Source organism: Felis catus, chromosome D2 (genome assembly GCF_018350175.1).
Source record: "Felis catus isolate Fca126 chromosome D2, F.catus_Fca126_mat1.0, whole genome shotgun sequence".
Taxonomy (NCBI): Eukaryota; Metazoa; Chordata; class Mammalia; order Carnivora; family Felidae; genus Felis; species Felis catus.
Window position 1 is genome coordinate 65,113 of NC_058378.1, and position 26,737 is coordinate 91,849.

A 26,737-nucleotide genomic window follows, 5' to 3' on the forward strand; every position below is an offset into this window, starting at 1 on the left:
AACAAAACCTAAAGGAGTTTGTACCACTAAACCAGTCCTGCAAGAAATATTAAGAGGGATTCTTTGAGTGGAAAGGGGAGACCAACAGTGACAGTATAGAGGTAGAAGACAAATTCAAGTAAAAAATGAACATTTCTGGAAAAAAAATCAGTTAAAGTACTCAGAGAAATGGATTTGAAATATAATAACATCTGCCAAAAACCTAGGGAGGAGAAAGTAATGGGTTCAAAGGTAAATGACCATCAACTTAATACAAACTGCTAAATGCAGAAGAGGTTCTATAAACACCTAACAGTAGCCAAATCCTAAAACCAGTCATACATATGCTAAGAATAGAGATAAGGAAATCAAAATATATCACTAAAGAAAATAAGCAATACATGAAAGAAAGGCAAGAAAGGATCAGAGAAAGTCACTAGAAACCACAACAAAACAGGCAATAAAATGGCAATACATATATACATATCAATCAATTTTGTGGGAAATGGAGTGAATGCTCCAATCTAGAGATGTAGGGAGTAAGAACGGATGAAAAAACAAAACAGATTCAGATGCCTACAAGTGACCCACTTTACACCTCAAGAATGATAGTGAGGATAGAGAAACATCACACAAATGAATGTCAAAAGAAAACTGGAGTAACAATACTTGTATCAGAAAAAAATACACTTAAAAAAGTACATAACAAGAGACAGAGGAGGACAGTCTATAACAGTAAATGGTACAATCCAAAAAGAAGATATAACAACTGTAAATATATCCCACAATTGAGTGGGATTTGTTCCCAAGCTACAAAGGTGGTTCAATATTCGCAAATCAATCAATGTGATACAATACATCAACAGGAGAAAGGATAAGAACCAGATGATCGGGGCATCTGGGTGGCTCATCCTTTAACAGTCTGAAATCAGCTCGGGTCATGACTTCATGATTCCTGAGTTCATGTCCCACGTCAGACTCTGTGCTGAAAGCTCAGATCCAAGAGCCTCCTTCGAATTCTATGTCTCCCTCTCTCTCTGCCCCTCCCCTGCTCACGCTCTGCCTCTCTCAAAATTAATAAACATTAAAAGAAAAGAACCATACAGTCCTTTCAATACATGCAGAAAGGAACATTTGCAAAGTACAGCATCCGTTCATGCATGTAACCCCCTAAAGTAGGTTTAGAGGAAACATACATTAACGTCATAAAGGTTAACTATAAAAACCCTGCAGTTATAATCAACCTTAATGGGGAAAATCTGAGCGCTTTTCCTGTAAGGTCATGAAGAAGACAAGGATGTTTCCTCATACCACTTTTAGTAAACAAATTCCTGGAAGTCCTAGCCACATCCAGCAGACAAACGAAACGAAACGATTTGCAGATTACATGACACTATATATAGAAAACCCTAATGAGTGCACCCAATAACTGTTAGAACTGATAAATGAATTCAGCAATGTCACAGGATACAAAATCATTGTACAGAAATCTGTTGCATTTGTAGACAATATGGAAGCAGTAGAAAGAGACATTAAAGAAAACAGTCCCATTTACAGTCATACGCCAAAAATAAGATATCTATGAATAAATCTAACCAAAGTGGTGAGCGACCTATACTCAGAAAAGTATAAAACAGTGATGAAAGAAATTCAAGATGACACAAAGAAATGGAAGGACATTCCGTACTCATGGATCAGAAGTACAAATATAGTGAAAATGTCCATACTTCCCAAAGCAATTGACAGAATTAATGGAATTTCCATCAAATTACCGACAGCAGTTTTCACAGAACAACAGTCCTAAAATTTGTATGGAACTAGAAAAGACCGCAATATTCAGAGTAAACAATCTTTATGTGAAGTGATAATTATGGATGGCACTATGCCTCTGGATCTTCTGCTCCAAAACACAATAACTCTGGCTTAAGCATTTGAACAAACGTTAGGCATATCCCAGCCAAGGATCATTCTACAAAATACATTGTACCAACGTACCCTCAAAACTTTGCACCTTATGAAAAATATGGAAAAATCTAAAAATCATCATGGCCAAGTGGAGCCTAAGGAGACAGGATGACTGTAATGTGGCAGCTGGGATGAGTCTGGGCTAGGAGAGGTTAAAACCGAAGCAATCTGAATACAGATATAAACTTTACTTCATACTACCATATCTCTTTGATACCTTGATTGTGATCATGTACCAACCATTATGACATCAACAGTGAGAAAACAGTCTGATGTATGTGGATACTCAGTATTATCTTCCCAATTTTTTTTGGTAACTAGAAACCCATCATGAAAGAATAGATTATTAGTAATCATGGTTTTTCTACACATAAGATTATATAACCAGTTCCAGTATTAGTTACTAGTGATGGCCATGTACCTATTCTTGTTGTTCTTACTATTGTTTAATTTAAATAACAGCATTCATGGTACAGAAAACTGAATGCATGATAAACACTTCATAGAAATATCTAGCTTTACATATTTTAAGATAATAACGTATGTATATAACACTCTATTATGTGGTATGTAAATTAAGTGTTTTTCTGATCTTGAACGAGCATGTCATTGAATGGCTTTCCATAAAGGTGGTTATGCTAGATCATGAATGAGTCTCAGATTTTACAGGATGTACGTCACATCATGCCTGAACATTGTCAAAAATAAAAACATACACGCAGACAGATGAAGCATTGTGACTGGCTCACTTATTGTAAAGAACCCTTGCTTTAATATTTTCACGTATACTTTTAGCAGGAATATAAGAGAATCAAATATTTCCAAATCAAAGAGATATTCAAAGACTGGAAGAACGATAGGGAGTTCAAAGGGTTTCAGAAGGATAAGATGTGACCATGAAGGGGGAGTCACAGGCAAGCAGCTTTCTCTGGTCCACACTGACATGTTTGCATGAGGATATGTGACTTGCCAAAGGGTAAGTCCCAGAAGTACCAGAGGGAAAGACAACGCTTTAGGGCGGGGTGACGTGGAAAGGGTGCTTCTGTGCCTAAGAGATGGGTCAGCAACCTGGCTGGGGGTCCCTGCGTCAAAGACTTCAAAAGGCCAGCAGTAACCTATACTCACAAAGATCTTAGTAACATAGATCAAAGTAACTTAGAGCCACAAAGATCTTAGAGCCACAGAGTCGACCTTCAACTATGATTAGGAGATGGTCAGAGTTTCACAGGATATGATCTTTGAGCCGGCAGTAGATGGCTAAAATATTATTTAGGGCTATACATTTAATGAAAAAAAATGTATGTGTAAAAATTTGGGTTTGGAATGTTAAGAAAAATCACAGGCCCATCATGGAGTTACTTACGTTAAGGCCACATGTCACTAAACCTAATTTCATTCCTGCAGGAATGTAACCTTTCACCGGTCAGCAAATAATTTCCTAGTCAGTACTGGAAATTTAACTGATAGATCCCTGCCATTCCCCTCAGAGAGGCAGTCTTGCCTAAATAAGGTATTCCATGCCACTTGTTTTTTTTTAAGTTTATTCAAGTTAGAGACAAAGAGAGCACATGCAAGAGAGGGGCAAGACAACAGGGAAAGAGAGAATCCCACAACCAAGAGGTCATGATCTGAGCCAAGATCAAGAGTCAGACACTTAACCAAGCCATCCAGGCACCCCGAGAATGTGGAGTTTCAAAGGTTAGCAGTCTTGGCTGGGATACAGCCATGATGGCACTGGCCTACTCCTGAAAAGAAGGCAGCCAACAACTTGCAGTCAGATGGCATTGAAACAGTGATCTGTACAACACCTGGTGCACACACTGGAGAGATTATACACTGATCGGGGAGAACATCCCTGAGAAGCAGTGTTCACAATGAGGGGACAAAGAGCTAGGACAGGTGGGCTGCGTGGCACCATTTCCCTGTTCTGCACACCTCCCCCCCAGCAAAAAAAACACAGAGCCATATGCTGGAAACAAGGCAATCCCCACACTGGGTGCCTAAGCTGCTTACACCAACCCCAACTTCCTGGGTTCTGGCGAGACTGGCCTAGGTCACTGAAGCTTGCCTCTGTCGCAATGGACCTGGCCCATTCCCCAGAACACCAGTGGAAGCCCATGACCAGACCACCTCTCTTGACCAGACAGTTATGCTTCACTTCTAGTGGCAATCGTTTCAAGTCTCATTTAACAAGCAGATCGGAGCAGACCTAGATAAGTCTCACCACATTGTGGCCAAGGACCATACATTGCTCATACAACTGGCTTGAAGGATAGTGCAGCCAGAACATAAAACAGTGCATGCAACACACACCACAGACACTCCGTGATGTGCCAGGCCCTGGACACTTGATGATCTCCTCCTCATAAAGCCATTCATCTCAGAGGCAGGTAACATAATGAGCTTTGGTAACAGAGAAAGCAAATACTCAACCAAAATGCCAAGACAAGAGGAATGCATCCCAAATGAAAGAACAAGATAAGGTCGTGGCCAGGGACATGGAAGGAACACTTCCAAACTCATTCTATGAGGCAGGTATGGCCTTGAGTCCAAACTGGACAAAGACCCCACCAGAAAGGAAAACTACAGACCAATTTCCCTGATGAACCTGGATGCAAAAATTCTCAACAAAAAGTAGCAAACCGGATCCAACAATACATAAAAAGGATTATTCAGGACAGTGAGGTGGATTTTGTTCCTGGAATGCACAATAGATTCAATATCTGCAAATCAACTGATGTGATACATCACATTGATAAAAGAAAGGATAACAACCACATGATCCTCTCCATAGATGCAGAATAAACGTTCGACAAAATGCAGCAGCATCCTTTCGTGGTGAAAAAAAAAAAAAAAAAAAAAAAAAAAAACCTCATGAAAGGAGGGATAGAAGTATCATGCCTCAACATGAGAATATCCAGATATGAAAGTCCCACAGCTCATATCATCTTCAATGGTGAAAAACTGAACACGACGGGGATATCCACTCTCAGCACTTTTATTCACCATACTGTTGGAAGTCTTAGCCTCAGCAATCAGACATCAAAAAGAATACAAGGTGTCCAAGTTGGCAAGGAGGAATCAATCTTTCCCTGCTCACAGACGTGATACTCTCCGTGGAAAATCCAAATGACTCCACCAAAAAACTTCTAGGATTGATACAGGAATTCAGGAAAGTATCAGAATATACAATCAATATGCAGAAGTTGATTGCATTTCTATACACCAGTAATGAATCAACAGAGAAATCAAGGAATTGATGTCATTTACAACTGCACTGAAAACCATAAAATACCCAGGGATAAACCCAACCAAAGAGGGAAAAGATCAGTACAGTTAAAACAATAGAGGGTCTCCTGAGTGGCTCAGTCGGTTAAGTGCCATCTTCGGTTCTGGGCATGATCCTGCATTTGTGGGATTGAGTCCCTTGACGGGCTCTGTGCTGACAGCTCAGAGTCTGGAGCCTGCCTCAGAGTCTGTGTCTCCCTCTCTCTCTCTGCCCTCCCCCCCCCCACACACATGCGCTTTCACTTGCTCGCTCACTCTCTCAAATATAAATAAACATTAAAAAAATTAAAAGAACAAACCATACAACGTCTATAAAAGAAGTTGAAGAAGACACAAAGAAATGAAAAAAAATCCCATGCACATGGATTAGAAGAACAAATATTGTTAAAATGTCAATACTACCCAAAGCAATCGACAAATTCAATGTAATTCCTATCAAAATAACACCAGCATTTTCCACAGAGCTAGAGACAACAATCCTAAAATTGTATGGAACCAGAAAAGACCCCAAGGAGCCAAAGTAATGTTGAAAAAGAAAAACAAAGATGGAGACATTACAATTCTGGACTTTATGGTGCATTAGAAAGCTGCAATCATCAAGACAGTATGGTGTGGGCACAAGAACAGACACATAGATCAAAGGACCAGAATAGGGAACCCAGAAATGGAGCCTCAAACATATGGCTGAATAACCTTTCACAAAGCAGGAAAGAATATCCAAAGGAAAAAGAAGAGTCTCTTCAGCAAATGGTACTGGGAAAACTGGACAGTGAGAAGTATGAACCTGGACTATGTTCTTAAACTTCTCTCTCGCTCTCTCTCTCTCTCTCTCTCTCTCTCTCTCTCTCTCTGTTACACACACACACACACACACACACACACACACACACACACCTCAAAATGGATGAAAGATCTAGATGTAAGACAGGAGACCATCAAAATCCTAGAGTAGAAAACAAGTAACCTACCTCTTTGATCCTGACTGTAACAACTTCTTGCTTGTCATTTCTCCAGACGCAAGGGCAATAAAACCAAAATAAACTATTGGGACCTCAAGATAAAAAGCTTCTGCACAGCAGAGGACACAATCAGGAAAACTAAAAGGAAACTTAATGGAATGGGAGAAGATATTTGCAGGTGACATATCAGATAAAGGGTTAGTATCCAAAATCTATCAAGAACTTATCACACTCAACACCCAAAAACCAAATAATCCAGAGAAGAAATGGGCAAAAGACATGAAGAGACACTTTAACAAACAGGACATCTAGATTGGTCACACGTGAAAAGATGCTCACCCTCATTCCTCATAAGTGAAATACACATCAAAACCACAATGAGATATCCCCTCACGCCTATCAGAATGGCTAAAATTAACATCTCAGGAAACGACAGATGTTGGCAAGGGTGCAAAGGGAAAGTTTTGCAATGCTGGTGGGAATGCAAAATGGTATAGCCACTCTGGAAAATAGTATGGAGATTCGCTACAAAAACCAAAAGTAGAACTGCACTAGGACCCAGCAATTGCACTACTAGGTATTTACACAAAGGATACATTAATGCTGACTCCAAGTGGCACATACACTCCAATGTTATAGCAGCATTATCAACAATAGCTACATTATGCAAAGAGGCCAAATGACCATTGACGGATGAATGGATAAAGAAGATGTATATTCATACAATGGAATATTACACGGCGATCAAAAGGAGTGAAATGTTGCTATTTTCAACAACGTGGAGTGAACTGGACTTTATTATGATAAAGAAAATATGTCAGAGAAAGACACACATTATATTAAATTCCACAGATGAGAGAATTCATAACACTGAAGAACGTAGTGAAAGGAAAGCAAAAATAAGATACAAACAGAGATGGAGTCAAACGATAAGACACCATTAAATAGAGAGAAGAAGCTCAGGGTTCCTGGAGGGTTACTGAATAGGGGTATGGGCTAAATGGGTGATGGGCATTAGAGACAGCACTTGGGATGAGTACTGGATATATTTTTGTAATTGACGGATCACTAAATTCTAATCCTGAAACTGTATTCCACTATAAGGTAACTAACTTGGGGTTAAATTTTAAAAAAGAAGAAATATTAAAAATAAGTAAAGAAATATACTACCAGTCAAAAGAAAAGAATATATAAATCGGGCTCTTTTAGTGGAAATGAAAGACCAAAATTGTTACAGACAAGAAAGCATCAGAGAAAACATCAAGATACAATGATAAAACAACTAGTAGGGCACTAAATATATACCTATCAATAATTACTCTAATGTAAATCGACTAAATTCTCCAATCAAAAGACATTGGATAGGGGGACAGAATGGACAAAAAAAAAAAAAAAGAGAGAGAGAAAAAGAAAACAAACAAACAAAAAAACAAGGCCTATCTAGGTACTGCCTACAAAGCCTTATTTGGACTTAAGTCACCTGCAGATTTAAATGGAGGGAATGAAAAAACATTTTTCATGCCAATAATATCAAAAGAAACCCAGTACCAATACTTCTATCGGGCAAAAAAACTTTAAAATCGAGACTGTAGTTTGGTACCCTTTAGGTCAATACCTAGCAGTAAAATTGCATGCACCCAATATTTATAGCAGCTTTATCAACAGTAGCTAAATTATGGAGAGCCCAAGTATCCATCAAGTGATGAAGGTATAAAGAAGTTGTGGGGTCTGTGTATGTGTGTGTCTGTGTATTCATGTATACGCATGTGTGTATGTGTGTGTGTGTGTGTGTGTATATTCATACATACATACATACATACATACATATGTATATACAATCTAATATGTCTCAGCTTCAAAAAGAATGAAATCCTGCCATTTGCAACGATGTGGATGGACCTAAAATGTGTTATGCTGAGTGAAATATGTCAATCAGAGAAAGACAAATATATGATTTCACTCATGTGGAATTGAAGAAACAAAACAGATGAAAACATGGGAAGGGGGCAGGAAAAGAGAAGAGTGGTAACAAACTACATGTGTCTCTTAATGATAGAGAAAAAAAAAGTGAAGGTTCATGGAGGGAGATGGGTCAGCTCGGGGCTAGATGGGGGACCTGTATTAAGAAGAGCACTTGTTGTGATGAGCACTGGGTGTTGTATGTAAGGGATGAATCACTGAATTCTACTCACGAATCCGAGAATGCACTGTATGTCAACTAAGACTTAAATTTAAAAAATAAATAAAGCTGTAACAAGAGATGAAGACGAACACTATCTCATACTAAAGGGGACAACCAAACAAGAAGATCCAATGATTACAAATTTTGATGCCCCCAACATGCAACTACCAAGTATATAAAACATTTAACAACAAACATAAAAGAACTCATTTATAATAATATAACGATATTAGAGGACTTTAACACATAACTCACATCGATGGACAGAACCTGTAAATAGAAAATCAACAAGGAAACAATGGCTTTGAATCACACACTGAACCAGATGAGTTTAACAGATATATTCAGAACACTCCATACTAAAATGACAGAGTACACATTCTTTTCAAGTGCACATGGGGCATTCTCCATAATTGATCACATTCTAGGTCACAAAGCAGGCCTCAACAGGTACCCAAAGACAGAGATCAGACCAAGCATTTTTTCTGACCACAAAGCTAAGAAACTTGAAGTTAACCATGTGTGCGTGCGCGCGCGCGCACACACACACACACACACACACACACACACACACTAAGGGGGAAAGGCCACAAATAAAGGGAGGTTAAATAACATGCTACCAAATGAATGGATCAAACAGGAAATCAATGAGAAAATACACTGAAACTAATGAAAATGAAAATACACTGGTAAAAATATTTGGAATGAGGCAGAAGCAGTCTATGATGGAAGTATATAGCAGTACAAGACTACCATAAAGAACAAGAAAAATCCCAAACAATCCTAACTTATAACTAAAGGAATGAGAAGAACAGCCGAAGGAAGGAAATAATAGAGATTACGGCAGAAATAAGGACTATAGAAACCAAAAAGACACTAGACCAAATCAATGAAACCAGGGGCTGGTTCCTTGAAAACAGTAATCAACATGAAAACCTCCTAGGCAGAGTTTTCACAAAGAAGAAGGAAAGGACTCAAGTAAATAAAATCACAAATAACACAGGAGAAATAACAGGCAACGCCACAAAAATACAGTTAGAAGATAATATTATGAAAATCTATATGCAACAAATTGGACACTCTGAGAAAAATGGAACAATTCCTAGAAACACACAAACTACCAAAACTGAAATGGGAAGATACATAAAATCTGAAAACAGAAAGAAATCAAATCAGTAATAAAAAAATTTCCCCCCAACACAAGAGTTCAGGGCCAGATGGCTTCACTAATGAATTCTACCATCCATTTAAGGAAGAGATAATATGTATTCTTATCGAATTATTACAAAAAATAAAAAAAGAAGGAAAACTTACAAATTCATCTTATGAGGTCATCATTACCCTGATACCAAAACCAGTTAAAGCCTCCACTAAAAATGAAAACTGCCAGGGCTCCTGTGTGGCTCGGTGGGTTTAGTGTCCAAATCTTAATTTTGGATTAGGACATTATCTTGCAGCGCATGGGTTCGAGTCCCACGTTGGACCCTGTGCTGACAGTGTGGAGCATCGCCAGGATTCTCCCTCTCCCTGTCTCTCTGCCCCTCCCTCACCTTTATGGACTCTATGTCTCTACGTAAATAAATACATTAAATATGTTAAAAAATTTTTAAATAAAACTACAGACCAATATCCCGATGAATACGTATGCATAAATTCACATCAAAATACCTTCAAATTGAAGTCAATAATACATTAATAGAATCATTTACCATAATCAAGTGGTATATATTCCCGAACTGCAAGGGTGGTTCCACATTCACAGATCAATCAACATGATGCACCACAGTAATAGAAGAAAGGATAAGAACAATACGATGCTTTCAAGACATGCAGGGAAACTATTTGACAAAATGTCACATCCATTCACGATAAAAACCCCTAGAAAGCATATTGGTACTCAACCTACCTGCACATAATAAAGGTCATCTATGAAAAACCCACAGGTCATCTCATCCTCAATGGGGAAAAATTGAAAGTTTTTCTTCCAAGATCGGGGACAAGACAGGGATGATCCCTCTCACCACTGTTATCCCACATAGTACTGTAAGTTTTAGCCACAGCAATAAGACAACAAAAAGAAATAAGAGGCATCCAAATTGGCAAGGAAGACACAGAACTTTCACTATTTGGAAATGACATGATGCTCTCTATAGAAAACATGAAAGACTCCCCCCAAAATTGTTAGAATTGATATATGAATTCGACAAATCAAAATATACAGAAATCAATGTACATAAATCTATTGCATTTCTGTAGACAAATAATGAATTAACAGAAAGAGAAAGTAAGGGATCAATCCCATTGACAGGTGCACCAAATACCCCAAGATACCTGGAATAAACCTAACCAAAGAGGTAAAAGATCTGTACTCTAAAGGCTGTGAAACACTGATGAAAGAAATGGAAGAGGACACAAAGAAAAGGAAATACATTTCATGTTCACGGATAGGAAGAACAAAATACTGTTAAAAGGTCTACACTCCACAAAACAATCTACACATGTAATGAAATCCCTATCCCACAAACAAAACATTTGTCACAGAACTAGAACAAATAGTCCCAAAATATGTATGGAGTGGCAAAGTCCCCAAACAGCCAAAAGAAATTGAAGACCAAAACTAAAGCTGGAGACATCACGCTTCTAAACTTTAGGTTATATTACAAAGCTGTACTGAACAGAACAGTATGGTACTGGCAACCACCACCACCCACAACAAAAACACAGACGCAGAGACCAATAGAATGGAAACCCAGGCATGAACTCATACATATATGGTCAATTAATTCTCAACAAAGCAGGAAAGGATATCCAGTGGGGGAAAAAAAGATACCCTTGGGATACATGTGTGGCTCCACAGCGTGTGATTGTGGATTCAGCTCCGATCATGATCTCAGGGCAGTGCAGAGCATATTCTCTCTCTCCATTTCTCTCTGCCCCTCTTCTGCATGTTCTCTCTCTCTCTCTCTCTCTCTCTCTCTCTCTCTCTCTGTCTCTCTGTCTCTCTCTCTCAAAAATAAATACATAAACTTAAAAAAAAAGTCCCCTCAACATGTGGTTTTGGAAAAACTAGACAGCAACCTGCAAAACAAAACAAAAACACAAACGGACCACTTTCTTACAACATACACAAAAATAAATCCAACATGAATAAAGAACTATGTGTGAAACCTGAAACCATAAAAATCCCAGAGGATACCTAACACAGGCAGTATCTTATTTGACATTGGCTGTACAAACATCTTTGTAGATATATCTCCTGAGGTAAGGGAAACACAAGCAAAAATAATGGGACTTCATAAAAATAAAAAGCTTCTGTCACAAAGGAAATAATCAACAAAACTAAAACACCTACAGAATAATATTTGTAAATGACATCTGATAAAGGGTTACTGTCCAAAATATATAAAGTTATACAGCACTCAAAAAATGAGAAATCCAATGAAAAATGGGCAGATGACATGAATGGACATTTTCCCAAGGTGACATAAACATAGCCAAGAGACACACGAAAAGATGCTCAGCATTACTCATCTTCAGGGAAATACAATTCAAAAGTACAATGAGATAACACGTCACATCTGTGAGAATAGACTAAAATCAACGAATGATGAAACAGCAGGTGTTGGCAAGGATGTGGGGAAAGAGAAGCCCTCTTGCATTGTGGGAAGGAATGCAAATTGGTGCAGCCACTCTGGAAAACATCATGGAGATTCGTCAAAAAAAAAAAATGGAAATAGAACCATGTTACGATCCAGCAATTTCACTACGAGGTATTTACAGAAAGAATACAAAAACAATTCTTCAAAGGGATACATGCACCATGAGTTTACAGCAGCATTTTCTACAAAAGCCAAATTACGGAAACGGACCAAGCATCCATCAACTGATGAATAAACTGAGATGTAGTATATGGAATGTAATATTATTCAGCCATAAAAACATGAAATCTTGTCATTTTCCACGAGGTGGATGGAGTGAGAGAATGTTATGCTGGGTGAAATAAGCCTGTCAGAGAAACACAAATACCAGATGATTTCACTAACACATGAAAATGAAACAAAACAAGGGGGGGGGGGGAGACAGTGACAAACACTCTTAACTAGAAAACAAACTGAGGGGTTCCACAGTGAGGTGGGGGAATGGATGAAACAGCTGCTGGGGATTAAGAAGTGCACCTGGGATGAGCACCAGGTGATGCATGGAAGTGTTGCTCTATATTGTATGCCTGAAACGAATATTACACTGTAGGTTTCCTAAGTGCAATTTAAAGTAATAGATAACATCAGGTTAAGACACCTACCTACCAGGTTTTCTGTAGTTTTCAATCACTTCATTAGGTTGGAAAAATAACCATAATTTTTTTTAAAAAAGCATGCATGATGTGGGGGACAGTTTGTGCCCTTACCTCGGTCACTGGTTCCAGCAGGACTCGGAAAGTGGGTCCCAGCTCATTCTTCTAGAAGGTCCTGAGACGAACATTTCGTGTATTCAAGTCCTAATGGAATGCAGCTCCCGTTCTTCTGAATTTCTGTCAGCGTTTCTTACCGGAAACAAGCCTGAATCTGGAACAAACCATTGGCTGCATCTATGAGGTGAAGTCGTGGAACCCCACAATCCACGAGTCCTTTAGTAAAATACGACTTGTTCAAATACTGTCCAGGAAGTTGAGGAATTAAACACAGGAACAACCCAGAAAATGCAAGGGCCTATGCTGTTTAGCAACCATCATGCCCAGGGAAGCCACCCAGGGCCCCCTCCTCAGCACTCAGTACAACAAGGCAGCTTCTCTCTGGCGACTCAGGAGATGCCAAGTTGCTGCAAAGCTCCCAAGGTCTCCCCTGGGGCGGGTGGCAGAACCCGCTGGAAACACAGCTCTGCTCTCTGTCCTGAGACAGCAGTAGAGGCCCTGTGTCCTCTGGGAGCAGCAGCAGCCCTTCCTGCTCTGAAGTGCCCTGGGTCAGAAAAGCCAATAGTGCGCCCTCTGCTGGCCATCACTGCCTAGGCAGAGCAGCCCGCCCCTCCGGGTCTGTGGTGCTTGAGCTCTCTCTGCTGGCTACCCTGGGAATTCCTGCAATGTTGAAGGCCCTGGTCGCTCAGCTGAGGGACTGAAGGTGCTCTGGGCAACTCCGCCTGTTCTCCACAATGGGAAGGGTCTTAGTGACAGGGCCTGGGACACAAAGAAATCTTTTCCTTCTCCTTTTTTATTTGAGTGAAGAATGAAACAGAACTTATTAACACAATGACATCATTTGTAATGTTTTAAGCAATGTCCACAGCAAAATAGACCGCCAATTTACACATGCTGAGCAAGTAATTGTGTTTACCACCAGAGTATTTAGGTTAGATAAAGAATTGACACCTTTGAGAGAGAGATAACTGCTTCCAGCTATGGAACGAATGAGTCCCAGGGATACAAGAGACAGCCAATGGAATAGAGTCAATCCTGTAATAATATTGTTGCATGCTTTCACAGGATAGCTACACTTGTGCTGAAGTACAACATAATTTATAGACATATGGAATGACTACAATGTATGCCTAAAACTAATACAACAAATGTGTGAAGAATATTTCAATGAAAAGTTGACATCCTTTATGCTATCTTTATCTTTTTTTTTTTTTTTTTTTGCCAATGAACTATCATTCCTGGGGCGCTTGGGTGGCTTAGTGAGTTAAGCATCCGACTTCCCCTCAGGTCATGACCTTGCAGTCCATGGGATTGAGCCCTGCGTCAGGTTCTGTCCTGACAGCTCAGAGCCTGGAGCTTGCCCCAGATTCCATGTCTCCTGCTCTCTCCCCCCTCCCTCCCTCACTCAGGCTCTCTCCAGAAAAGAAAAACAGAAACATTATAAATTAAAAAGAAAATCATTCCTAATTAAAATCTGTGAAATTCCATTTATACTAGATTCTCTAACATCACCATCTTGATGTAGAGAGCTTATATGAATAGTCACTAATAATATCTTTGATGACACATATGTGGCAGGGTCAGAATGCAACTTACAGGGAGCTACACATCTGTTATGAATTTACTGTATGTATCCTTGGCTAATATTTCCAATGAAATGTGCTTTAGGGATACAAATGTATGAAATAATGTCCATCAGTCATATAGGTCAAATTCCTATAGGACCATTCATTATGCCTTCAATTACTAATTGCCGTCTCTTCAAAATTAAAAGAAATCTGGGACAAGAAAATGTCTTTGAATTTGATGTAAGAGAAGACTATGGTGTTTTAAAAAGTTCACCTACCATCTGGCATCCTCAGTTTGGCAGTGGACAGGAGGATAAAAACCCACGATCTTGATGCACACCGCTAGCTCCAGAGGGAGAATATGGACCTTCTCGTCAAATACTTTTTATCAATATCAGCAGTTCAACTCTGCCAGGTCCAGACTGCCGGACCTGGGGGCAACACAATGCCTGATGCCTGGGTTCAGAACATGAGGAAGACCAGCTGGTAGGGAGCGGCGGGGAAATCCAACAGGGCCTGGGGCAGTGAGGGAGATGGGTCCGGGTTCCCTCCCCACAGGGCGGCTCTAGTGTTTACCTGCCAAAGAGCAGCACACTCTCCCTCAAGACATCCCTCTCCATGACAGAACATGAGGCTGTGCCCCCACAATTCCAGGAGAAATGAGGGATACCCATCTTTTCAAATGCAATAGCCTATGCAAAGCTTGGCCCCAGGGATGTTGGAGTCTTGGAGTCACACAACACTGATGCCCATGATACCTGCCATTTCTGCCCCAGCACTCAGAGATACTTCATACATCCCCTCTCCCCTGGCCCATCTCACCCCATCCACATTCCTGGACCAGGTCTCTACTTTCTCCTTGTACTTCCTCTTTGTCTCTCTTTATCTCTAACCACATCACTCTCTATTTCTTCCTTTCACTCTCTAGGACTTGCCCAATTCCCCTATCACAAATTCAATGTCTCTCTCCCTGCCTGTCTCTTTCTCCACCTCTCCCCAGGCTTCAGGATATCTGCTTTGTGCATGCAGCCCTGTCCAGGAGCACAGGGCACTCCTGTCTCTCCCTCTCTCATGTCTTGTTTTGTCCCAGGCCCTGATCACAATGGAGGAGAATCCCCTGTACAGCAGCTGCTCATGTTGACATTTGCTAGAGCAATGCTGGCAGCATGTGGACAGCCAGACATTTACCCTTGGTGGCTAATCCATGACCCAAAAGCTTCTGGAGGGCTGGCTGCTTCCCTAAGCTGGGAGGAAAAAGGGGCTCAGAGGTTTCGGGGTGCCTGGGGCAAAGTGGATAGGCTTGGCCGATGTAGAAGGAGCCATATGCTTACCCACAACTCTCCTGGGTGGTGTCCAAGGAACCTATCTCAGACCATGGAGCACTGCCCTCCTGATTCCTCAATAAGGCAACAGGGGAAACTTTGTGGGACATCATGTGGGACTCACCACAAAAGCTGCGCCATTTGCCCCCTTGAGGCCACCTAGATTGGTGCTATTGGGGGAAGCTGGTAAGGTGCACAAGGGCACAAGAGCTGAGTTAATGCAGGGCCTCCTTACCGGTCTCCTGAATCCATTCCTCACCATCGGAAGAGACCCTTTCCTGGAGAGAGATACCTGCCCTCCTCATCAGCACGAACCCCATCAACTAGCACGCACGCCAAGTGCTCATGAGTATCTATCTACAGATATAACAACCACCACCAGATCTCCCTAAAGGATGTATCCAACTCCTCAGATGGAACTATAGGTCCCTTCCAGGCATTACAACCCCAAAGAATGATCTGTCTTCTTCCACCAATCCTGTACATACTATGTGTTGGCTGACTCCATACACAGGAACCCCAAAGTGTACGCTTGATGGGGAATGAGTGTTGATTTTCCTGGAAGCTGACGCTGACATGGAAACACAACTGTGACAAGTGTATTAGGGGACATTAGGAAGGACAAAGTGGAGTGGACAGGGTGGGCAGGGAAAGCATTCAGACCATGGGGCAGATTAGACACCATCTCTAAATATATAATAACCATAGCTGGTTTGTAATGGTTCAGTGTCCTCTCCAAATTTCAAACGGATTGTCCTCTACGTCAAAGTGATTTTGACTTATTGCAAAGGGATCTTCTGTTCTCCTCTATGCATTTTGTCTTCTACAATATATCTGTGGCCTTGGATGAGCACATATTTGTGTGGCTGCATTAGTATGTCTACCTCAGATCTGAGATATAGATGCCTGAATATACACATTCTCATACTTATCTTTTCCTTCCTTGTAAAGTAGGACCTGAATTTTAATAGAAAAAACACAGGGGTCTTTGTTGTATCTTTTGAAACAGGAATTGCCAATCTCCCAACCTCAGGCATTATACCCTTAGTTTCATGAAACTGAATGAACATCTGTTGATGATCTTCTGTGTGCAGATTCATTCATTTCCACCCTGAGAAGGGTGAATGCCCACTCATCCCATACATTTTACAAATTCCTTATGTGCTTAACCACCTCTTCATCGCACTGACCTCAGAGACCAACATTGTTCCTGCTTCTCAGATTACAATGCTGAGGCTCTGAGATGGCCCCACTGAGAGCTGGCATTAGGGCTGAGACAGCAGGATCACAGGCAGTGCCTCTGGAAATTGTGAGGGAAGTTTCAGAGATGTACACCTTCATGCAGGGTCATGACAGTAGGTTCAGGGGTGCGGTGACAAGATTCCAGCAGGGGCGTTTCCTGATCAACCCTGATTTCCCTGCTAAGAGTCTGATACAGGCTGAAGGCCAAGGAAGCCACACAGCTAATCTACAACCTTTCATCACATTTAGTCTCACAGAGGCACACAAACTTAGGCAGACAAGCATCCCATAAGAACCAAGAAAAACTACAAATCTCCAGGGCATTCTTTCACAAGGATCCAGAACCTTCAGGAGAACCTCCAAGAGAAACAACAGTCTTTATTTAGATAATGAACTAGGTGCACTTTGGCCACAATGACATTTCAGAGATGATACCTGCATGGACTATCCTTGAACCCATACAGCAGCTCTGTGTGGATGCCACTCTGCGCTCACAATCCCTGCCCAGGTTGTGGGCCCTGCCACAAATGGCCTCCAACTCCATCTCACTGAGTCCAACACCCTCCTCTCTGTACCATCTCAGCTCTCCCTTCTCATGCACAGTCTCCAATTCATTTCCATGAGTTTCATGTCTCCGTCTCTTGTACTTGAGGACCCATTACTGGAGCTGCCATTATTGTAGACCAGAAGCTCCATGTAATTTAACGCATGTGACTCTCTCCCCATTAGGACAGTTGAAGCCCCTGATGGTAAGGGTTTGCCTCATCTCTCACAGAGCCAGGGACATGGACTGTGTGCTGGGCACATCTGCAGAACTGATATGCCTGCTTTTCTATTAAAAGACTCTTTCCTTCTCCACAAAGGATATATGCAGCCCAGCTCAGTAATGGAAATGACACAGCCCAACATATGTATGTCCTGAGAAACTTGAGGAATCTTAACAGTGTCCTCATCCAGCAGCACCCTTGCATTACAAAGCGTGTGAGGCCATCTCTCCATCCTCTCAAAGACTCAACAACATAGAAACTGAACATGCTGAACATGTCAACTCATACAGCTCAGTTTATCTCACAAATAGTCGAGGTGGAGGTGGTGGGTCCTGTCCCACCATCAAGGAGCTGGAGGCAGCCCATAGAGCCCATGAACAGTGATAAATTGTATCTGTGCAGGGTGGACCTGGGAAATAAGAAGGTCCTCTTGCATCCATAGGGACCTACAGAAGTGACAGGTGTGTTGGTATGACAGACAGAAGCAGAACGCCCACAGGAACTGAAACACAATGAAGCAGGTGTCAGCACCTGGCCCCTTGCTCATTCATGGGTTCTAGTAGAACAGAGCATCAGTGTCAGAAAACTCTACCCTTCCATGAGGTCCCACCTATAGCCTGAAAGCACCAGATGCCACAAGGAAAAACGACTGTCACCACACGTCACTGCCCATGTTTAAAAATGCAGAAAGCCAAAGAGTCCTGTTCTAGAAGATTGATGGCAGTAATGCCAGTCTAATAAAGGAAAGTATTCCAGAGAGGCAAGCATCTGTGTCCAGGATCTCTCTGGTGTCCTCTTCCACTAGATCTGCAGACTTTTTCTTTGCACATTGAGAACAGACAGAACATGAAGGAATGAAAGAAATGACCAGAACCACACAGAGATCCAGGGCCACCCCAAGGTCAAAGCTCTACCTGCGATCCTATGCCTGTCCTCACTTTGCTTCCCTCCCTTACAAACACATATTCTGTGCAAGGCCACAAAGACCTCTGAGGAGATGGGGATTCCTGGAGTCCAGCATTGGGGCCTGGATATGAGTTTTCTGAGGGAAACACATTACCTGTGCATATTCATTGGTCTCAAGTATGTTTATCTTAATTTACAGGTAATTCAGCTTTTAAATACAACATGAGTTGCAGAGCTATTTTTTGCCATTGTAAAAGGGAGGTAGAAATTCTACCTAAAAGAATGAACACAAACATGTCTCAATTTCAGGTGAAAAACTCCCATAAGGAATCATGAGACAAAGTACCAATTACAACTGCTCCCGGGACACAAGAGAACCTACTCCTATAAACACAACTGGAGAACTCTGTGAGGTACTGGCCCTGCAAGTAATCACTGATTCTCTGCAGTTCCACGTACATTTTTTATTACACATGCCGCTTCTGAAAATTCAGAGTATTTCCACCTGGGGGACAACTGGAGAAATTCTCTATCGTACATTTGCCAACACAGAAGGACCAGTAATGAATTCTGAAATTTTTCTAAGAACCCTCAGCACTGCACAAACCACACAATATAATGTTGGAAAGAGTTTTTATCAATTCCAGTCATGAGGCTCATAGCAGACATTCTGAACACATTCATGGCCTACACTGAAATAGGAAAAAATGAAAATAATCAGGATAATCCCGTGTAAAGAAGGTGTGGAAGGAGTCAGACGCTCCAGAAGACTTGAGGGTGCAGTGAAGTGTCATCCTCCTCAAGTTATTTCCACAAACACTAAGTGAGAGCCACGTGGTCCTCAGTCTCTATGCACTTGTGGCGTCCAGAGGCACTAGCTAACATGATGATGTTACATTGGAGAAGCCTGGAGGCTTGTGAGGACATAAATCAAACGGTAAAGACACCAGAAGGCCAAAAACAACAACAACAACAACAACAACAAAAACAAAAAAAAAAACAAAAAACAAACAAGGCCAGATAAAAGTTTCCAGAAAGTATTGCAACTGAAACTGGCAACAGAATTTACCTTGTCTTTTTCTGCATCCTTGGTAGAGACACAACTGATATTTCCCATTGGAGCTGCATCACGTCTTAGGTCTCATAAAGGATGGAGGCGGATGGAGGTTGATTCTGACTTGCATAGACTGTGTGGAAGAAAAACAAACCATCCTGAACATGTATCATTATATTCAACTCATTCACACTCTCGGGTCCCTTACCAGGGACAGAGCGTTTTCCACGTGCCTCGGGTGACCCTTGAGGACAAGAGGGAGATCTGATCCTGTCCCTTGAGGAAGGTTCACAGGGCCCTGGTTCAGGTGTTTTTGTAACTAAACAAGCAGCTGTGAGCAGCTCAGGTCTCAACTCGCTAGAAAGTATGTTAGGGGTGTGTTTCATCCCTCAGAGAGCCCAGCACATGGTCTCTGTACAAGCTACATCCCAAGGAATGCTATGTCTCTCAGCACGTATAAGGCCTCTTTCCTTCTCTATCAGAGACACGTGTTGCCCAGCTCACTATGTGGAAATGACTGCCCATTTCATGCATGTCCTGAGAAACTTGAAGAACCTTACAACATCCTCACTCAGGCTGACCTGAAAGCCCTGTGGTGCCATCAATGCATCTCCTCCAAACACATAACAAGTAAAAGACACAACGTGTTTTATAAGTCAACTCATACTAGTCATATCATCTTTCCACATGGTGGAGGAGGAAGGTGAGGTCTCAGAGGACCCCAGTTTGGAGAAGGTGGGGGTGGTCCAAAGCCCATGGGTGGTGATAAATGTCAGCCCACGGGGTATGACATGGAGGGCACTTCTGGGAAAGGAGGAAATATCCTGGAAACCACGTGGACCTGCAGGACAGAAATTAAACTTTGGAGATGTGTTAGGGTAAAAGGTGAAAAATTCAACACCAACACCAACACTAACACACCTGAACCCCAATGAAGCCGAATGGCACCTGTCTCCTTCCTCTCCACCTGGTGTCAACAGGGCAGCATCAGTGCTTCTAAACTCCACCCTTCCCACTGGGTCCCACCTAGAATTTCTAAGAGTTGGAGGAGGCAAAGCAGTGCATTGCTGGCAGCATGGTACTAGCTGTGTCTGCAAATGTGGGGAAGGAAGTGGCTAGTCTTAAAGAATCAGAGGGATAATTCCAGACTACTAAAGAAAGTCTGTTCCACACACACAGTCTTCTATGTCCAGGACTACTCTCCACCCAGCCCTTCACCACCTCAACAGCTCCGTCTTGGCATAGTAAGAGCTGAAACGATGAGGAAGAATTTGGTTTCCGTACTATTCATTTACATCTTTAATCCATTTCAAGTTAATTCTTGGAGTGGTATAACATAAGGTGCTAAGCTTTATTCTTATGCACGTGTATATCCAATTTTCCCAGCCCCAGTTATTCAAGAGAATACCCTTCTCCACTATGTATTCTTGACTCCCTTGTCAAATACTAGTTGACTGTTCATGCAAGGGTTTAGTTTGGGCTCTCAATTTCCGTTCCATTGTCTTGTGTGTGTGCTTATGCCAGTGACATAATTGATTTCTTTGTGTTAGAATGCAGCTAGAAATCGAGAAGTGTGATGCCTCCTATTTTGTTCTTTCTTGCGTTGGCTACTTGGGGTCTTTTTGTGGTTCCAAATACATTTTAGAATATGTTTTTCTAATTGCATAAAAATTGCATTGGAGTCTTGATAAAGATTGCACTGAATCTCTAGATGGCTTTGGGTAATATGGACATTGTATCTATATTAATTCCTCTTAAAGACAGACGTGAGATGGCTTTTCACTGATTTGTGTGTTCTCCTGTTTCTTTCATCCAAATTGAATTTCTTCCATTTCAGTACATGGGTGTTATAGTTTTCTGTACAGAGATCTTTCACTTCCTTGGCTAAATTATTCCTATACAGTTTATTGTTTTTGATGCTATTGTAAATGGATTGTTTTCTTTTCTTCTTAGATAATTTGGTTAGTGTATAGGAAAGCTACAGAATGTGACAAGGTGACTTTCTAGTTTGGAACTTTAATGTATTTCTTGATTAGATATTAACAAGTTCTTTTACACTGAACTTTATTTCATTCTTTTACCTTTTTAAAAAATCATGTTATTTGGGAATAGCTGATACAGTATGTTACATTAGTTTCAGATGAACAACATAGTGATTGGACAAGTGTATACATTCTGATACGCTAACACAGGTGTAGCTACAATCTGTCACCATGCATCACTATTCCAGTACCATTCTCAATGTTCCCTATGCTATATCCCTATCTGTAATTTATTATTCCATAACCAGAAGCCTGCATTACCCAATCCCCTTCACATATCTAGGGCATCCTTGTCTTGTTCCTGATCTTAGAGGACAATCTTTCACAATTTCACTATAGAGTATGATGTTAGATATGGGATTCACATACATGGCCTTTCTTATGTTGAGATATGTTCCCTCTACGGGGAATTTTTAAAGAGTTTTTTAGCACAAATGGATACCAAATATTCTCAGAACATTTTTTGTGTATCTATTGACATAGTCACAGCAGTTTTCTTTTTAATTTTTAAAATGTATGGGGCGCCTGGGTGGCTCAGTTGGTTGAGCGTCCGACTTGATTCACGTCATGATCTCACGGTCTATGGGTTTGAGCCCTGCATCAGGCTCTGTGCTGACAGCTCAGAGCCTGGAGCCTACTTCGGATTCTGTGTCTCACACTCTCACTACCCCTCCCCTGATCATGCCCCCCCCTCTCTCTTTCTGTCTCTCTCTTTCTCTCTGTCTCTCTGTCTCTGTCAAAAGTAAATAAACATTAAGAAAAATTTTAAAAATGTATTTATTTTGTTTACTTTAAATTTATTTATGTATTTCTTTAGTATATATTTTTTTCAAGTTTTTATTTAAATTCTAGTTGGTTAACATACAGTGTAATGTTAGTTTCAGGAGTACAATGTAGTCATCCATCACTTACATACAACATCCAGTGTTCCTCACTACTAGCGCCCTCCTTAGCCGATCACCCATTTAACCCATCCCCCTGCCCACCTCCCTTCTAGTAATCCTCCGTTTGCTATTTATAGTTGAGTCTGGTTTTTGGACGATTTTTCTTTCATTCAATTATGTGAGGGGTCATATTTATTGATTTTCATTTCTGAAACACCCTTCCTTTACAGGGAAAAACCCTACATCGTGGTCAATGATCCTTTTTATGTGATGGTTAATTTGGTTTGCCTGTATATCACTGGGAATTATTCATCTATATTCATCATGGGAATAGTGGCCTATAGTTTTCTGTTCAGGTAGTATCCTTTTCTGGCTTCCTACCAGGGTAATTCCAGTCGCATAAAATGAGTTTATGGTGTTCATTCCTTTTGAATCAGTGAGAGGACTGCTGTTATTTCTTCTACAAACGTTTGGTCACATTCACCAGTGAATCTACCTGGTCCTGGGCTTTTCTTCCCTGAGAGAATTTCGATTACTGATTCAATTTACTTTCTTTGGTTATCTTCTTGTATTGACGCAGTCTTCCTTTAATGGGTCTGTGCAAACCTGCTATTTCTTCCTGATACAGTCTTGGTAGGTTGTGTGTTTCTAAGAACCTATCCATTTCTTCTATGTAGGCGGTTTGCTGGCATCTATTTAGCCATGGTCGCCTCTTTGTCTCCTTTATGTTTCTTTGGTATCAGGTATAATGTCTGCCCTTTTATTTATAATTATTTTGAGTTGGGTCCTCTCTCTGTCTTAGCATAGTATACGTATAATCTTGAAATTTTTGTTTCACTCTTCAGAAAACCCACTGTTGGCCTTCTTCATATTTTCTATTGATTTCATGGTCTCAGTTTCATTGGTTTCCACTCTCATATGCATTACTTCCTCCCTTTTGAGAACATTGGACATTGGTAGATTGTTGTTTTTTTCTAGTTCTTTTAAATTAAAGATAGGTTGTTCATTTGAATCCCAAATCTACCCTCCACGCATGCAAAACCAGTGACTCATCAGAGAACCTTCAATAGGGCTCTTCTGCCCTATTTCTCATTCTCCAAACTCTGAGAAATGGAACCAGAAAATTTATTTGAAGACACAATAGATGAAAACTGCCTTAATGTGGGGAATGAAACAGATGCAGAAGTAGGAGGCACAAAGAACCCCCAAAATATTCAACAGAAGCAGATCCACATCAAGTCATATAGGAATTAAAATGCAAAATGTCGTGATAAAGAAAAATTTAATAGCAGAAAAACCAAAAGATGACAATTACCTACAAGAGAAGCCCTATAAGGTTATCACTGGATGTTTTTCAGAAGAAACTTTGAAACCGTAAGTGAGCAGCACTGTATGGTAAAAGTGCTGAATGGATAACATCTGCAGCCAGAGAGTCTATCCACAACACTATCATTCAGATGGAAGGAGAGATGAAGAGGTTCCCAAATAAATACTCAGCGAGTTCACAACCAACAAACCACCCCTGAACGAAATGTTAAAGCGGACTCTTTAAGTGGAAAAGAAACACCTAAAGTGACACTATTAACGTGCGAAACGCAAAAGCAATAAAAATGAGTACATCTATAAAACATCAGCCAAAGTATTCGCGATATGAAAGGTTTTGAAATATGACACTACATATCTACAACACGGGGAGGAGAGGAGTAAAGAACTGGTTCAAACTTAAACAACTATCAACTAAATATAGAATTCTATATGCACAAGTGGTTAGGTACAAACCTAATAATAACCACAAATCAAACACCACCAATACATATGCAGACTATAAAGACGAGCAATATCAACTGTGGTACTAAAGAAATCCAGCAAACCATAAAAAAGAGAAAGAGAAGAAAGGATCAGAAAGATTCAGAAACAACAATCATCAAGTAATAAAAGGACAAGTATATGTCTATCAATTACTTTGAAAGGAAACAGGATAAATGCTCCAACCAAAGGCACAGGGTGACAGATAGGGGAGCCTGGATGGCTCAATCACTTGAGATTTCGACTCTTGACTTTGGATCAGGCTATGATGCCAGGGTCATCGGATTGAGTCCTAATTGGGCTCTGCACTGAGCATGGAACTTACTTAAGATACATACTGAGTCTCATTCTCTCTCTTGCTCTCTCTCTACCCCCATTTCCCCCAACCAGCCCTCCCATACCCAAGCTCTCTCTCCTCATAATAAAAGGCACTGGGTGAGAGAATATAGGCACTGGGTGAGAGGAAATATAGGACCTATCTATTCTCTACCGACAAGAGAGTAATTACAGAAGTAAATCATCAAAAGAAAACAGCAGTAGCCATACCTATATCAAACAAATACATTTAAAAATAAAACTCTAAGAAGAGAGAAAGAAAGAAATTATAATGATAAAAGGAATAATCCAACGAAAGATACAACAATTGTAAACATATATGTGCTCAACCTGAGAGAATCCAATACACAAAACACTGAAAACCTAAAGTAAAGAATTGATACTCATACAATCATAGAAGGGTACTTTAACACCGCAAAGCCATCAAGGGAGATATCATTCCATCAGAAAATACACATTTGTATATTTTCTAATAACAGCATGCACATGGGTTCCAGAATAGATGAAGAAATACTCGACATGGAACATGGAATATCACCATGTCATTTCCAAAGCAAGACGGCAGCTGCACGGGAGGATTCCTGAAGCCTACAGTAAGGGTGGCACATACATATGTCTAGCCTCAGAACCAATAGAATAATCTTGACCGGAACACACCCTTGTGACTCCACTCAGCACTTTGGAGATACACCTGCTATGCTCTGGGGTAACAACCCAGAGCCTCCAGGGAGCTAACCCTAACCCTACCCCGAAACGGGACCCTCCACTGAAACCTAAGCCTGCCTCGAACCCGAACCCTGGAGGTGAGCCGCCTTCTGGCATGGGCCCTCACTTCAGCACTCGAGGGAGATCACGAGAATGGAGGCGCCTTGGCCCTACCGACGTTCCTGGGCCAAACCCAACCCTAGCTAAGGCTCTCTCCCCATGGGGACCCAATTGCAATTCTGACAAAACCACGCGCCTGGGATCCAGAAGCGGTGCAGGCTGACTCGAAAGGAACCTGGAAATTCACCATGTCCTTTCCAAGGCGTGGCTGCATTGCCCGAGAGGATTCCTGAGGCCTCCTCGACCAGGGGCCGATCGACGTGTGTGGCCTTGGCAGCCAAAGTCGGATCATGACGGGCACTGTCCCTTGTGCCCTCAAATCAGCCCTTTGGGGAGACCTATGCCCTGCTGTGGGTTCGGCGCCTAGAGCCTATTGGGACCTAAACCTAACCCTAACCCTACCCCGAACCGGGACCCTGCACCGAAAACTAAGCCTGCCTCTAACCCTAACCCTGCAATTGTGCCGCCATCTGGCATGGGCCCTCACTTCATCCCTCGAGGGAGGGTCACGAGACTGGAGTCGCTTCAGCCCTGGTGACGTCCCTGGACCGAACCCTAACCCTAGCTAAGGCTCTCTCCCCAGGAGGACCCAATTCGTCTGACAACGTCTGACAACACAACGCGCCTGGGGTCCGTTAGCAGTGCAGGCTGACTCGGCATGGAATCTGGAAGCTCACCATGTCGTTTCCCAGGCCCGGCTGCAGCTGCCCGAGAGGATTCCGGAGGCCTCCTCAACCAGGGGCCCAATCACGTGTGTGGCCTTGCAGACAAAGACGGATCCTGACCGGCACCATCCCTTTTGCACGCCACTTAGCCCTTCGGGGAGACCACTGCCCTGCTGTGGGTTCCGCGCCTGGAGCCTCCTGGGACCTAACCCTACCCCTAACCGTACCCCTAACGGGACCATCCACCGAAACCTAAGCCTGCCTCGAACCCTAACCCTGCAATTGAGCCACCTTGTCGCATGGGCCCTCACTTCAGCCCTCGAGGGAGATCACGAGACCGGAGTCGCTTCGGCCCTGGCAACGTCCCTGGACCGAACCCTAACCCTAGCTAAGGCTCTCTCCCCATGGGGACCCAATTCCAACGTCTGACAGCAGCACGCGCCTGGGATCCAGAAGCGGTACAGTCTCACATGGCATTGAACCCAGAGGCGCACCATGCCGTTTCACAGGCCAGGCTGCATCTGCCGGAGAGGATCCCG

General features: G+C 41.8%; 1 long non-coding RNA gene across 9 annotated transcripts in view; it reads right to left on the reverse strand.

Moving 5' to 3' along the window:
- The window catches only part of LOC123380722, a 50,251-nt gene that overhangs the window by 10,567 nt on the left and 12,947 nt on the right, over positions 1-26,737 (reverse strand). For 8 of the 9 annotated variants that reach the window (XR_006586798.1, XR_006586797.1, XR_006586800.1 and 5 more), the window contains exons 1-2: positions 19,656-21,184; positions 12,779-12,935 (exon numbers count right to left, since the gene is read on the reverse strand). This is a non-coding gene — a long non-coding RNA (uncharacterized LOC123380722). Of the gene's footprint in view, positions 1-12,778; positions 12,936-19,655; positions 21,185-26,737 lie in introns of those variants that run through there. The other variant, XR_006586794.1, reaches the window with a different exon arrangement.